Source organism: Herpailurus yagouaroundi, unplaced genomic scaffold (assembly GCF_014898765.1).
Source record: "Herpailurus yagouaroundi ecotype Mexico unplaced genomic scaffold, PumYag 198, whole genome shotgun sequence".
NCBI classification, from domain to species: domain Eukaryota; kingdom Metazoa; phylum Chordata; class Mammalia; order Carnivora; family Felidae; genus Herpailurus; species Herpailurus yagouaroundi.
In genome coordinates this window covers 18,268,447-18,278,750 of record NW_024412429.1, presented here as the reverse complement: position 1 = coordinate 18,278,750, position 10,304 = coordinate 18,268,447, and the positions used below count along the sequence as shown (strand labels likewise).

General features: G+C 45.1%; 1 long non-coding RNA gene across 1 annotated transcript; it reads right to left on the bottom strand.

The window, feature by feature from the left end:
* Positions 1-2,747: 2,747 nt before the first annotated feature.
* LOC121013340 (uncharacterized) lies at positions 2,748-8,154 on the bottom strand. Its single transcript, XR_005782644.1, has 2 exons — positions 8,054-8,154; positions 2,748-4,412 (listed from the first exon to the last, which is right to left on the bottom strand). It is a non-coding gene; the product is annotated as an uncharacterized LOC121013340 (long non-coding RNA).
* Between the last annotated feature and the right edge of the window lie 2,150 nt (positions 8,155-10,304).

Sequence of the window (10,304 nt, the reverse complement as noted above, 5' to 3'; positions counted from 1 at the left end):
TAGTAATTTGCAGAGCTGGAAGATTATACTTCAAACTCTAATATTTTCTTACATATTCTATTACCACGACCTTGGGAATCTTTATTGTGCTAAAATTTTTTACTGGAGAGCTGACTCTCTATCTTCATAGTTCAGTTTTTGGCTGATCTTCAAAAAATTAGTTTAAAGTACTTTGCAAAGCTTGAGCAATATTTTTCTCTAAGAAGACAGGAAGGTATGTGACATGCCCATTGAACAAGGACTAATGACATTGTTAAGAAGGGAGGAAAAAGGATATCACTTCTACATCGATTTCGACTCTTACACATTAACACCAGACAATGACCTCTAAAATGAGGAGAGTGCCAGCTTAACATTGTGAATTGACAAGGATTTTGGAAATGAGGAATTAAGTTTGGCCAGAGATTCAACTCTGTAGCTACGTGGCTGAGTAAGAGGTAGCTGAAAAATCACATGAAAGCAACTGGTGAGTATCTGACTTAAATTTTTTCTCTATTCACTCTATCTATACAAATGGTCTATTACAATTTGTAAAAAATAGAGAAAATACTGCACAGTTTCCAACAGAGCCTTTAGGTGGCCAATGATATCACAGAGGTCAGCCTTTGGGAATAGCTATGCAGTGCAACTTTTGGTTTTAAATACATTTATCCTTAAGGATAAGCTAAAAGCTATGTTTTCATAAGTTGTGTCAATGCATAGGAGTTGAAATGTAAGCAATAGCTTGTTGGTCACTGAATGTTTGTTTTTTGCTGCCCTCTCATTGAAACGTACCACTGGACTGCATACTTAAGTTAGGTAGGCTTTCAAGAGAATGGACGGGAAAGGGCAGGTGTTACCAGCTCCTGACTGTTTTCAGTGCATTTTTGTCCCATATACCAGATTAACTCCCCAGCTGCTTTCTGTCTCTGTCTTTGCCTTGTGGTTCCTTTTCTTCCTTCCTATCAATGCCTTTGTCTATGATGAGATCAAATATCTCATCCGTTTTATTCACCATGTTTGCATTGGAATGCTTCTGGCTGTCTCTAAAAATCAAATCAGTCTTCAAAGGATGAAGATACGTGCCCTTCAAGAAACTGACAACACAAAGGGAAATTCAGAAATATAAGGCCCAAAGGCGCATAATGAAGATGGTATAGTTTGAATTATTTCCCTGAATTATTATCTTGGCCTTCTAGTTTCTTTGCCGTTAGCTGTTTTGTTAACGTCGACAAAGAACGCATTTTAGGTTCACGGGGGCTGAGTTGGAAGATAGAGAAAGAGAGAAAAAAAGGCAGGTTATGAGAAACATTAGTCTTGGCTCTCCCACTCCAGGTCTAAACACTACTGTTCAGGGAAGTTTGGAACCACTGGATAATTTGAGGCTTCTTCGGGCTGAAGAGGAGAAGACTGGATCAATATCTCTCCCTCTCTCTCGCATCCTCTCCTTCTCTTTCACCCCTGCCCCACCAAAGAGCCATTAAGGATACAGATGAGGAAGCAAGCTATCATCAGACACTGGATCTGCCGATGTCTTGACCTTGGACTTCCCAGCCTTCAGAACTGTGACAAATAAATGCTTGTTGTTTAAGCCACCAGTCTGTAGTATTTTGGTATGGCAGCCTGCAATGACTAACACAAGGGCATTCTCAGAACGGTAGGGTTTGTTCATCCTTCCTTGGAACAGATGCAGGAGGTATTAAGCCTTCTGGAGAATCATAGTGCCAGTCAGCCGGAGGTTGGAAGTGGCTGAGGATGGATTCTTTATTATTAATTAATTTTATTTTTAACTAATTAATTTTGAGGGTGAGAGAGGGCAGAGAAGGGGCAGAGAGAGAGAGAGAGGGAGAGAGAGAGAGAGAATCCCAAGCAGATTCCACACTGCCAGTGCAGAGCCCGATGTGGGGCTTGATCCCACCAACTGTTAGATCATGAGCTGAGCTGAAATCAAGAGTCAAGACTTAACCGGCCTAGCCACCCAGGCGCTCCTCGAGGACAGATTCTAAGCAGCGAAGGCCTGAGATGGCTCCTCAAGTCTGCCTAAGATAAGTAGGACACAGCAAGATCCGGAAAAATTCCTGTGCTCCCTCGAGGTAGCAGAGGGCCAACAGAAGGCGACTGGCTGTTCAGAGCTGGTGGTCACTTCATGCAACAGAAGATTTTGCAGCACAGGTGGTTGTGCACTAGGAGCCACGCCAGTGGGAAGCAGAGAGCAAGTGGAGAGGTCGCCAGCCGTGGACTGCAGGGACTGGAGTCACCAGGGCATCAGAGACTGTGAGCCACAGCAACCACACCTGTCTCAGTGACACATTACATGCTCCTACACAGAACCATCTTTGCGGGGAAGAGGGGGGCCTTTGCAGGGAATTTTCAGCTTAGATTTGACAGAATATTGACCCCAAAGGGACCAAGTATAGTAAGTGTAACCTGAAAGAGATTGTTTACAACCAGAAGGGCTGGATAGAAGAGCTGAGCTAGACAGATTCCTGCCATCCCTAACCCCTACCACTCAAGGGACTAGGCCTCTGGAGTAAGATGTGATCAGTTAACAGGAAATAAAGAAAGTGTCATATTTTCATATTTTAAGCGATGGCATTGGGATTTAAACAAATATCCACAACGTGAGGGTGACAACACTCATTTGGATTAACAAGTAAAAAGAAAACCATCCTATTACTTTACTGTCATGCTTTTTAAGCAAGGCAGAGGAGTCCATCAAATCACTGATCTAATTAAAAGCAAAAAAAAAAAAAAAATCTTGTGATAAATGAATAGAGTAGAATTTATATTTGTGCTCAGCTGCATGAAAAGCACCAGGCATATTTCATAATAGACCAATAACATTGCATTACATGAAGTTCTACACAAAGTCCATCTGAAAAAGAATTACTCAGCTAGTTATTGGAAATAATGTCTCTAAAGGCCCCATGTAAGTTCCCACTCTGCCAGGCTGTCCTTGCCCCCTACAGACTCCTCCCTCCATCTCCCTAGCCTGACATCTGGCTTCCTCCCCACCAATGTGCATCAGATACAGTCAATGTGAAAGCTACACATGGAACTCATAACCATGAATTCAGAATCCTACCACTCTGGGACCAAAAATAGTCACCAATTCGATCATCTAACTTTGTTCATTGTATTTGCTGGCAAGCAAGTCTCAAATCTAAAAATCACTTTCATACTCAAAGGACAAAGGTTTGTAAGACAACTTTAAAAATCAAAGAAAAATTATTCCTTTTGGACATGAATTGACTATTGAACTTCTCTAAAGATTTTAATGACTTTACTACTTACGGTATGTAGCAAGCAGTTTAGTATTCAATAATGCCTCGCATTATTGTCAAATTTCTGCACTTATGGCACTCCTGTCTTCCTGAAAAGACTACAAATTCTTTGAAGGCTGAACATCTGGTGTTATACTTTGCTGTTTTGTTTTATTGTAATTAACAGAGTGATAGGCACATAACAGTGCTAAATGTTGACTTATTGCATGATTGAAAGGAATATATAATTCTAAGCTATATTATCATAGATGAAGAGTCTAGTCAAGAATTTTTGTAAGAAAAATATAAATAAAAACTTGGATACAGTATAGAACCTCTTCTGAGCATGCTGAAAAATAAATCAGCCAGACAATTCACTCTGAGGTTAGTGTAATCATTTGTACTGCCAAGAGACCTAAAAATATGATCCAAACAGCAATCTGCACTGTTAAAGCGATATAGCTCTTACCTTTTAAGGTAAGACAGTCAATACTTGGACATATTAAAAATGTTTTTCTTTGCTTATAAGCAAACTTAATTTTTTAGGCTTTTAATAGGCACTAAACAAAGACTTTTAAAGAAAATTCATGATGGAAAGAAAAAAGTCTGTTGGAGGCCCTCCCTTTTCTCAGAGGTGGAGGAATTAGACTTTCACGGTGTTAGGTTAGGACGATGAAACACAGTCTATAGTTACAGTACCTGTCTGGGTAAGTGGTTTCTTTCTGCAAAAAGGTAAGCCATGCCTGTCTTTTGTGCACTCCCTATGTTGGCATTATTTTCTCAGCAGCATCTGTTTAACTCAAATAGAATCAAGAGTTTCTGCTGAACACTTGCTGAGAGCTAAGAGCCCCATGGGCACTGGCACAGGGGAGGAATCTCTAAAGAACCTCTGGACGAACTACAGTTGGTTTCCTGTGATTGAGGTCCCCCGTTTGTAGCAATGATGCAGCGGCCACAGATCTCCACCTTTCTTCTCGTCATTGCCCCGCAAACACATTTTGCAATCTTTCTCAGTCAGTTCTCTTTACTTGGAATGCCTTCTGGGCTACTGCCCAGTTATAAGTCCTACTCACTCTGCAATGCAGTTCGTGTTCCACCTCTTCCAGGAAGCCATCCCAGACCAGATCTCCCACAGCTAATATTCCTTGTTCTTATGGTCTGTATCTTCATCTGTAAAGCGGGGAAGACAAGAGTACCTACAGCATGACGTTGTAAGGATCAAATGACTTAATTCATGTAAAGTGATTAGAATATGCTAGGAATATAGTGAGACTAACACAGTGTGGCTATTATTATTCATCACAAGACATCTGAGATTTAAAAGTCCCTTTTGTTGAATGCTATCTGTCTTTCTTGGCTTGCTTGCTTCCGTGTTTATGCCTTGTCTCCTCAGAAGAGGGAGAAGAGTAATAAGCGTGCTTGGTTGGAAAGCACCTTTGTTCTTGATGTGTGTAGCTAGTTCGGAGGGTGTGCTGCACAGTGGAGAGTGTACAGAGAACCCAAGACCAAGTTCCCATAGACACAATGACCAGGGATCCACGAGACCGGAAGCCAGAGATATTTTAATCTTATTAAGACCCTGTTCTCTCATTTGACTGCACAATTCCAACACAGAGGAACAGATCAGGCTGGCTTGCGATTTATCATCCTTATAATACGAACCTTCTAGCTCAAACACTTTCCTGGAAACGGACCTACTTTGAGTAGGGCAGTGAGAGAAAGAGGATACAAACGTAGCCCCAGTGGTCTTCTAAAGCCAAAGCTCAAAGAGCTGGGCTTCCGGGAGAGTGAATTCCTCAATCCCTGAAATGAACAACAGTCTTGAAGATAAGGCGCACTTCTGCCAAGGTGAATGGTAGCAGCAGGCAAAACTCATGGGTTTGCGTTCCTTTTATTATTCCATGAGGCATTCCTAATCCCAGGGTATGGCTAAACTGCTAATTAGACTAGGGGTCATGGAGGCGATGAAGGTTCCTCCCTTCTTTCCTCCTTCCATTCCTCTGTCCCTTCTTTCTTCTTTTCCCTCCTCCCATCCACTCTTCCTTTCAATAAATATAGTTTTAACCTCAAAGAATTCCTTCAATGATCATTTGGATGTTCTAGGAGATGCAGACCTGCTCTCCATTCCCTCCACCTCTCATCCCCAATTGGGCAGACATGGAATAATGAGATCTGACTCCGTGAGCTTCATTCAATTCCTTCATATTAAAAACTAACTTTTCTTTCAATAAATATTTATTGAATGACCACTACCGGTCAGCACTATCCTAGGTGCTGGGGAAAGAGCAGTTCATGAATGAGACACAATCACAGCCCCCTGGTTCTTGTTTTCCAGGGAGGAGACATACACACCAAATAAAGAATACCAACATTTTGGACTATGGTAAATTCTATGGAGAAAGTTAAAGGGGGTCAAGGGAATAAGGAATGCAGGTGCGTGTGTGCATTCTGTATGCGGTAGTCAGGGAAGACTGCTTTGATAAAGTAACACTGGGCAGAGACTGGAAGGAAGTCAAGGGCAAGCTATGTGCAGATCTGGGAAAAGAACCTTCTAGGCAGAGGGGACCACAGCTGTGAAGGCCCTGATAGAGGAGCAAGTTTTGTCTGTCTAGTGAACAGCGATGGGGCAGGTGGAGTAGGGAAAATGATCGGAGATGAGGCCAGGAAGACAATGGGGCCAGATTGCATAGGGTCTTGTAGGGCACAGAAATGACTTTGGCTTTGCCTCTGAGTGTTTTGGGGGCCGTGGGCAAGTTTAGAGCAGGTAAGTTACATTCCGTCTGCTATGTGGGGGATGAGTATCCAGTGAAAAGCTGGGAGCAGGAAGGAGTTATGGCCAGGACTACTGGTTGCCACTTAATCACCACCTGTCCTTTCTTATTTTAGTGCTAGAACCCTGATTTTTTTCTGGTAGCAGCCCTGTGCCCAGCTGAAATCTCTATTTCTTGGCTCTCTCTCAGAACCGGACCATAGTCCTGTGACTACGTTCTGGCCAAAGAACTGTAAGAAGATGATTGGTAGCATTTTTGGAACGCTGCATAAAAAGAACTTACTCCATTGGGAGAAGGCATTTTTCCTCTTTTGCTTCCTCCTGTGACCGGCCGGGAATGTAAACATAATGGCTGGAGCTGCAGTGGACATCGTGACTCGTAAGGTGACCCTTCAAATGAGGATGGTGGGACAGAAAGCTCCGATAGGTCCCTGGTGAGAGCGGGATGCCTCATCAACTTTGCACTGCCTGTTTCTGGACTTGTTTCACAGGAGAGAGATGTGCCCTCCCATATTGCCCACGCCATCGCTATTTGGGATTTTTTAGTTATACGCAGCTGAACCTAAACATAACTATATAGGAGGCCGCTGCAGTCCTCCAGGGGAGAGAGGTGGTGGACCAGAGTGGTAGCCAAGCAAGTCAGATTCAGAGCCTTTAGGATTTGCAGACGGGTTAGACACAGGGGTGAGAGGGGAAGAGAAACCCTAAGGAAGACTTCTAGGTTTTGCTCCGAGCATCTTGATAGCACCATTAATTGCAGAGATGCAGAAGGCTAGCAAGAGAGCAAGATTTTCGGTTTGGGCAGAATCAAGACTCCAGGCCAGTGGCAAGTTGGCCTTGCTTGAAGCAGGGAGGGACACAGAGAAACAGGAAGGATGGTGGGAGCGTGGGGTGTAGACTGGTGGAGAAATGAAGGAGTTCCTATCCAATGCTCCCATTTTCTCAACAAAGTATGAGTCATCAGCTGAGGCTGAAGGAATAGAGATACAAGGTGCAGATGGGAGAAGAGAGAGAGACAGAAGCAGTCACGTTAGAGCAAGGGATTGTTGGGCAGCAACGGGCGGGCCCTGCTGGTCATTTGGGCCAACATAAAGTGAAGCAGTCAGCAACACTGTGCGTCGTCCTGTGGCCCAATCTAGTGGCACTGCCGGGCTTCGCAGGGTTTTGCCAGATGAGTCCGTAGCATATAAAATGAAAGGAACCAGGGGGCGAAGGGTGTCTGCAAGACAGGGATCACAATGATGGATCAGGTATCTAAACTGGGGAAAGGGGCAAGTGAACACACAAGACGAGTGATGGATTGAAAGCTGAGGGTTCTTGAAAAGGCTGAAAAAATTGCCACCAGAGTGTGGACATTTGGGGAACCAAGCAGGGCAGCTGCTGATGGTCAGAGAGGCTCCTGCTGAAAATGAGGGGCTCCGATGAGAGAGAGGAAAAGTCACTGATGAGAAAAGGGATGAAGAAGCCCAAGACACTCGAGGTGTTAAGCAAAGTATATTAAATTTTTTTTTTAACGTTTATTTATTTTTGAGACAGAGAGAGACAGAGCATGAACGGGGGAGGGGCAGAGAGAGAGGGAGACACAGAATCGGAAACAGGCTCCAGGCTCCGAGCCATCAGCCCAGAGCCCGATGCGGGGCTCGAACTCACGGACCGCGAGATCGTGACCTGAGCTGAAGTCGGACGCTTAACCGACTGAGCCACCCAGGCGCCCCAAACAAAGTATATTAAGTATAAGACTATCCATAAAAATTGTTCACAAATTCCCATAATTAGTTGGTTTATTAACCGGTTTGAATAAAGATACCATTCATCAGTGTAAGTACTTGAGATTAAAAGTTTGTTTGTTTGTTTTTTGGATGGGACATTTACAAGACTTCACAGAGCAAAATTTTACCCCCAAATCTAAGTGTTTGTTAGGTGAAAATGCAAGGCATTTTTTTTCCCCACGTACAACTTCTTTGTACCTTGATTTTTTTTTCCCCTTCCTGAGTTTTTTTAAAGACGATTAGTCCGTTAATGCAACCTTTTAAAAACTGACCTGTTTTTTCTTTCTAAAATTCTTCATGTCACAGCTTGTTTCTTCTAAGCTGGGCCCTTGCCTCCTTGTGCTTGCCTCAAAACTTTTTCACAACTGGAAAAAAAACAAAACCCTCTTATTCCCATATTTACTTACTTTTACAGATGTTTATTTCCTTCCTGCCTGCTTCATTTCCCCGTCATAACCTCATTCTTGCTCAGATTTCTTTGTTGAGGGGAAAGAATTGGAAGGTTTCCCAACCCATTCTGTGAGAGAAGTTTCTGGGCCTTGCGAGCCCGCAGAACCTTGCACAGTATCTTACATCTAATGAAAAACCGTCATATTACGGGATCAGGCCGCAGGTACAGGTCCGATTTGTCAGAGGGGGTCTCTGAGACGTTATCAACACTGCTTTGCTCTTCCAACCCTCAGTCCCTCTTCATGGACTAAAAAATTATTAATTGGGCGCCTATTCTGGGCTACTCAGTGTGGTGTTTAAAGTAATTCGCATTAATGGGCAATGACTGATTGCCTTAATTCTCTCAGGGGCATTCACATATCTCAAATGTGCATATTAATCCAAATAAATCTCTGATTCATAGAATAAATGTGAAATAAACCACGAACAGCGTAGGATTTTCGGTGACAGAACAAGGGGACTTCCCTTTGGACCCCAAAGCAGCCTCCCGATCCCTGAGAAGGTGGGCTAGGGCAGAGAACTGGGAGGTAGAATTTGTGTGTGTGCATGTGTGACACTACCCGCCTCATCCATAACTCTCTCCAGCTTAAGATCTAGGTGTCTTCTTCACCCATTTCAAATCAGGAATGAGAGGTACGCATGGATTATGGTTAAATCGTATTATTCTTAAATTATAAGTTCCTCACCTTAGGATCCTCTTATTGTCCATAGAACAGTTTTCAGATACCCACCTTAAAAAGGTTTTCGGGAAAACGGTCTTAGAATCAGAGGGGTCCCTGGCTCCTGATTCTTTCTTGCAACTGGCTGGCTGCTACTGGAATGTTGCAGTGAGAGGCACCAAAAACCCAGGGCATCCTTTCTCAAGGTGGCCTGGGCTGAGTGAGTTTTATCTCTTCCTCCAATCACTGTGCAGATTAAGAGAAAAGGGCCCGGGCTGGGAGACAGTGCAGGGCAGTGGTTAGTACAGTGGGCTGGAGAGTCAGACAGACTTCAGTGCAGCTCCTGACCGGACTCCTAGAAGCTCTGTGTCTTGGGGCAAGTCCCTTGAGCCTCAAGTGGTACAGCTCGTCTCCAGCAGTAAATGATTCTTGCTGAAAGTGTGGCTGATGAGAGCAGCCCTTTTCGTGCATCGCCCACCCCCATCACCAGATCGGTGTTGGATGCGGTCTTTTCTACCTTGGGAGGTTCTCTTTCAGGTCCAGAAACTTCCCAAGGAAGGGAGGGAGGCGGCGATGAAGTGGGTACCTAAGGGCCCTTCCCCGCCTTATCGGCTAGAGGAAGGACCTCCCGGAGTCCGCCCTGTACCACCGCCTTGCCTCTCTGGGCGCTACGTGGATGAGGGGCTCTGTGAGCAAGGGGAAAGCTTTCCTTTCTCTACCAGCAGTCGGAGCGAGGAGCGTGGCCCCAGGGGCCACTTGCTCTTGGACCATCTCAGTCAAGTCTCGAACACATACCCAAGTACCTTTTTTTTTTTTTTTTTTTTTTAACCGGCCTTTTGTAGGCAGCTCGGGATCCAGAAGGAGAATTGAGTTCCTGAAATGAAAAAAACAAAAACAAAAACCATATAGTAAAAGAAGTCGTGCTTCTTCCTGCCGGTGACTGTTTACAAGAGAGGGAAGTCAGCGGGGCCCCCCAGAGGTCGCTGGTGGCGCAGAAACTGAGGCCAGACTGTAGAGAAAGGGGGAAGGAGAAAAACACCCAGAAACTTTCTTCCTCGTGGCGAATAATCGCCGCCCCCCGCCCCGCTCCCCGGTCAGAGGCAGTAACGTGACACCCGAGAGAAACCCGGAGACCCGAGCGCCGAGAGGGAGGGAAGAGGGAGGAGAGAGGGCCGCGGAGAGCCGGAGAGGGAAAGGGGAGGAGAAGAAGGAAAACCCCTGTCAAGGAGGTGGAGCGAGGCGACGGTGTCCGCCTCCCGTTCCTCCCTGCCGTCTTTTAGAGGAGTCTGAACCGGGACAAAACACGCCGAGACCGACAGACACAAAGCCGGGGGGTCCACGCTGGCGCTGGAGGCGAGCCCCGGCGGCCGCGAGCGAGCCCGAGGCGCGGCGGGGCGCGGGGCGCGGGGGCGCT